Source organism: Balaenoptera borealis (genome assembly GCF_965194805.1).
Source record: "Balaenoptera borealis genome assembly, chromosome: 19".
In the NCBI taxonomy this organism is placed as follows: domain Eukaryota; kingdom Metazoa; phylum Chordata; class Mammalia; order Artiodactyla; family Balaenopteridae; genus Balaenoptera; species Balaenoptera borealis.
The window spans coordinates 15021356-15026591 of NC_138878.1; the positions used below are offsets into that span (position 1 = coordinate 15021356).

At 46.6% G+C, this 5236-nt stretch overlaps 1 protein-coding gene and 1 long non-coding RNA gene across 2 annotated transcripts in view; one reads left to right on the forward strand and one right to left on the reverse strand.

The window, feature by feature from the left end:
• The window catches only part of ZFHX3 (zinc finger homeobox 3), a 423800-nt gene that overhangs the window by 343381 nt on the left and 75183 nt on the right, over positions 1 to 5236 (reverse strand). The window lies entirely within an intron of this gene.
• The window catches only part of LOC309617584, a 54601-nt gene that overhangs the window by 25108 nt on the left and 24257 nt on the right, over positions 1 to 5236 (forward strand). The window contains exon 1 of the long non-coding RNA XR_014238066.1: positions 1 to 4793. This exon is cut by the window's left edge and continues 25108 nt beyond it. This is a non-coding gene — a long non-coding RNA (uncharacterized lncRNA). The remainder of the gene's footprint in view (positions 4794 to 5236) is intronic.

Genomic DNA, 5236 nt, shown 5'->3' on the forward strand with positions numbered 1-5236 from the left:
AATTTCTCCTGATCTGCTGTATATCATATTTCCTGAAACTGAGAGCGTTAGGTAAGACCATTTTATGGCACTTTCACAAACAGGTTTGTGGAAGAAAAACAATAAAGCTAGAACAATGATGGAACTTGTCCTCATCTCAGGTAACTGCAGGAATTCAACAGAAGAGCACCAAGTTTAAACCCATGTCCATTTCTGCAGAAAATCCTCTAGAACATCACAGCTCCCTACAAGAGGCAATTATTTTTGCCTTCAGGTTTTTTCCGACCCCCTTGAACCTTTTCAGACATTTCTGTTTTGCATTCATCCCCTGTTTAATGTGAATGGTTTTAAAATGTAGAGATTTTCCGACCCTAAAACGACTTTCTGTTTCCCACTGCCATCATTGATGAAATACACTACCTCTGTTTAAACTTTCTTTTGTCTAAATCGTTCACGGTAAGACTTGCCTCTTTTAGACTAGAGAAACCTCTTAAAATAAAATCATCTGCTTAGTTTTCTTCTTTATCCAATGTCCTTTCTTAAGCCAGTGAGATTTGGAGCTACTTCTGACTTCATACTTCTTCCATTACCTTTGTTTCAGAACACGGCCCTATTACCTACCACCTGCACAGTAAATGCCAGCCTTTTAACATTCTCTTTTCTGAAGCTTCTCTGCACTTAAATGTTCCACGGAGCCTGAATTCTCTTATCTCCATTCTCTCCAAACCCAATTCCCCCACCCCTAAACTGTTTTTAAAAAATTAATTAATTTGTTTGTTTTTGTCTGTGTTGGGTCTTCGTTGCTGTGCGCAGGCTTTCTCTAGTTGCGGCGAGCGGGGGCCACTCTTCATTGCGGTGCGCGGGCTTCTCATTGTCGTGGCTTCCTTTGTTGTGGAGCACGGGCTCTAGGCACGTGGGCTCAGTAGTTGTGGCTCATGGGCTCTAGAGCGCAGGCTCAGTAGTTGTGGTGCACAGGCTTTGTTGCGCCGCAGCATGTGGGATCTTCCTGGGCTCAAACCTGTGTCCCCTGCATTGGCAGGCAGATTCTTAACCACTGAGCCACCAGGGAAGCCCCCCACCCCTAGACTTTTAGGGGCGTATCCAACACATGTCCCAAGGATGACAGGATGCAACTGCATCATCTTTGTCTACAAAACATTCTATGGGCTGTTAAAGGAGCTCCAGGTTTTAGCAATGCTGCTCGCCATTTTGCCTCACACCTCCTCTCCCTCTAAAGCCTCTTTCTCATCCCACTTTTATGACTCTTTGGAGCATTTGTACCTTTTCATTTCATTGGCTTGCATCTTTGCTTGCTATTTCAAAATGCCCCTGGAAGTGCATTTGCTCCTTTATCTGCTTCTCCAAACTTCATTAGGGTTGTATTTTACACTTATTTTCAGAGCTCTTGTTTGGTTTGGCACATTAGAATCCCAGCCTTGAGATGGGTACAACAATGTTACGGTGTTGAAATTCGAGGATATTTGTGAAAGTACCTCGCACAGTGCCTGATCCATAGAAGACATCCTATAAAAGTTAATTCATTGGTTCATTGATTCCTTTATTCGTTCATTGTATACTGAGCACTTAATGCATACAACACTACATGGTAATAATACTTTGAATCATGCTAGTTGCTGGGGATTCAGATATGAGAGACCCTACATTTGCTAAAATAGTTCCAGAGAGGTGAATGCCGTGCTCTGATTACTTTCTACATTTCAAGCCCTGCACTAGGAACTTCACACACAACTAACAACCTAGAAGTGAGGGATTATTACCCCTTGCATTATTTTTGATGCAGGTTATCAATATGTAGGTTTGAAGGTCATACCTCCAGAACTCTTCTAGTCTCGAAGTGAAATATTTGAGTAATGCATGAAGGTGATGCCCAACATGGTGGAGACTCGTGGACTCTATATAAATGGACTTCTTTGCCTACTTCCTATTCATCATTCAGGTCCTAGATTAACGTTGCTTTATTAGGGGGCTTTCCCTGACTCACCCAAATAGAAATTAGTCCTCCTTGTACTTTCTCCTACACTGTGTACTTTCCCTTTGCAGTACTCACTACAATCTGTAGTTATGGATTTATCGCGGGATTATCCCTTCCGTGTCTGTCTCCCTCGGGACACTGTAAGTAAGCTCCAAGAAGGCAGGGACCTTATCCATTTTGTTCAATACTCTATACACAATCTCTAGCACAGTGCCTGGCATGTAGTAAGTGTTCAGTAACATTTGTTGAATGATTATTAATGTCATAATAACATTGATTACAAAAGTGCAGACAGTCCACGCATTGTTAATTTTTCACTTTGGAATCAGCCGCCTAACTTTTTGAGGCATCTTTCCCTTACTCGTGACTTCTATATGGCATATTATTGAACCATTTGGGGGTTCCAATGGCTGGCTGTGGAGAAGGGGACAGAAGCAGTTGGTTGCTTTTACCCCCAGGACAAAAGCTGATGGCAATGGGAGAAGAAAGGCTGAGCTAGGAAAGGTCAAATATCAGACAAGTCCGGGAGGTGGGGAAAGCTGGACATGGGAAGAGAGTGACCTTGGTGTCTTCCTGTCCTTACTTCCCGTCTCCCCAGGAAGTGTCAGTCAGAGATTTTCAGGAAAGGGTGTTGTCATGGTAACCTGAATTGGCTCTTCCCCTCCTGGCTGTATGGAGACAAGTGCCCTCGTGTGCCCCGGCTGTCCCCATGCTGGGGGGAAGAGGGCAGTCACTTTGAGGTTTCAGATGCATCATGGAAAATCCAGAGCAGACAAGGTCTGCCACGACAGACCCAACTGCAGCATGTGGCAAGGATTCAAGCCCAGGATGCAGTGGAGGCGGTTCGTGAACTAATTAAAAGTTAATCCACTAAAGCCATTTTCTTGACAATTTGGGAACCCTCTCTTGACTTTTGCGAGTTCCAAAGAGCCTCTAAAATAGAGGATGCTATGTTTTTTTGCACCTTTCTCTCTGTGTATTAGATTTCAGACCCAAAAGAGCACTTCGGAAAGAGGGACTCTAGATAAAGTAATCGTAGAATTTATTATCCAAACTGGGACAACTTGGAGAGTGAAAAGCGCTATTAATAATCACACTGGGACAACAGCTACCAGCTGGGTTGTCCTGGGCAAGATGGGATGTGCGGTCAAGAAAACTCTAGGGTCAAGAACAGATTAAATGCATTCCCGGGGTCGAAAATCCTGGCAGTCAGGGCTATGTCTGTGTGACCCCCGGCCTCGGAGAGTGTTTGGTATACAGTAGGTGCTCAAACTTATTAACCGACTGAGTAGATCCAAAGTTGTCCTCGGTGTGCTTTCTGAACAGAAATTGCTATGGGGTCCACGAACCTAGGTCAAATAGACCCAGCAGTGACACTGCAAGGCGTGGTCTGTGCTCTCCCCAAAGTAGGCAGGTACGCCATGCATAAGTAGATGTGTATTCTGTGTTTACTCATCCCTAACTGTTAGCAGTTAATTGCCTTCTGTTGACACACCCTGAGGGGAAATGGGAAGCAGTTCTCGACATCTGCATGTGCATTGTCTGCCTACTTATTTTGCTAACACGCATGCATGGGTCCCCATTTCCTAAAATCCATGCGACTGTGCCCTGATTTTATAATATATATTTAACGGGCGCCATACTTTGGGGTCTGCTCCTCAAAAATGGGCTTCTCAGGATTCCCTTCTGGGTCAGCCGGAGATGCCGGTCGCTGCCTGGGGCCTGCCCAGACTTGCTTGGCCACTCTTGTTCCCACCCCTCCTCCACCAGCCTGCCCGGTTCTTCAGGAAGAGTGCACTGACCTCTGGGGAGCAAAAGGGCATGTTCAGCTTTTTTTAAAGGTTATGGACACTCTGAATGACACCAGAGCCCATGCTTCCAATGGCAAGGCCAGCAGCCCTGGAGGACAGGGGCGAGGCCAGGACGTGCCTCCTTGCCCACTTTTAGCCTTGCCCTGGGACTGACCAGAATCGATGTCCTCCTTCCTCAAGGCCTGCCGAGCGCTTGTCTTCTTCCCATGTCTTGGGAGAGATCCGTCTCCTCTGACAAACTCAAGATTCCAGGCCGAACTTTCCCATGCCACCGTCCCTCAAAATAGCCCAAGCTGAGCTGTATTTATAGCCGTGTGAGACTCTAATGGGCCAATTTGTTTGAATTTCCACTGCTTTTGTGTTGAACATACCCCACACCCGTGGACGGTCTCTTTAGGCTTTTATTGATGGGGTGTGTTAGGGTAGAGGGGGCCGTGTTCAAGATGGTAGCTGTATAGAGCACGGGGGCTGTTTTGCATATTTACTGTTCTTTCAAGCCGGTTTTTGGAGAGAGAGAAAGAGACAGAGAAAGAGGTTTCTGTAAGTAGCCCGGACAATGAGAACAAGCCCGGCTGTATGCCAAGCACGGGATCCCGGCCAAAACACATATCATTAGCTTGGACCAGCTATAAGCAAGGAAATGAGAAACATATGTTGGAGAGCAAGGTTAGGAGTGAGAGACTATGGGTCAGTGACAGTCACCCTAAAACTTTTCCCTTGTTCTTCAGCTGTGGCCTGGCGGTGTCAAATGTCATTTCGACTGCCTTGATTTCTCATGGTGGGGCTGCCTGAGTTTTGTTTGGTTTGGTTTTTTTTTTTTTTTCTTCCTCCCCCTGCCGTTTCCTGATGGGAGCTCTTTTGGGGAGGGAAAAAGGGAGCAGGCGGGGAAGGGTTGGTGTGATAGTTTTTCTCAGTTCTGGGAAAATCACAACCTTGTTTCCCGTGATGCTCTCGGAAATTCCTCACTTTCTCTGAAATTACGGTGTCTCTCGGTTTGGGATTTGGACTCGGTTCGTGAGGGAAGAAAGAGGGGAGGGCTTTGAAAGCATTTCTTGCTGTTTCTTTCTTAAATATAATTAGACGCGCCTCATTACCTCACACTGAAGGACTTTTGTACTTTTTCCGAGCTGCGTTTCCTGAGATCTTCGATGGGCCGCGGCTTGTCGTATCCTGGGTCATTTTATCATCTTAATAGTTATTCCCCCCGCCCCCCCCCCCCCCCCCACCCGGCCGACACGTCTGGTCTGTCCTCTCCTCTGGCTCTCCCTGAGCTATCTGGACTTGATTTGCTGGTCTGGAGGCCACGCCCGGGGAGTCTGATGGGGCCCCGTGCTGGGTGACAGGCCTGTATTCCTTCAGCCCTTCCTGGCTTCCCTGGCCTCCACCGCATTCGTTTTCCTTAAAGTTTTCCCCGGACAGTTTGCTAACAAGGCTGTGCTCTCTTCCATTCCAG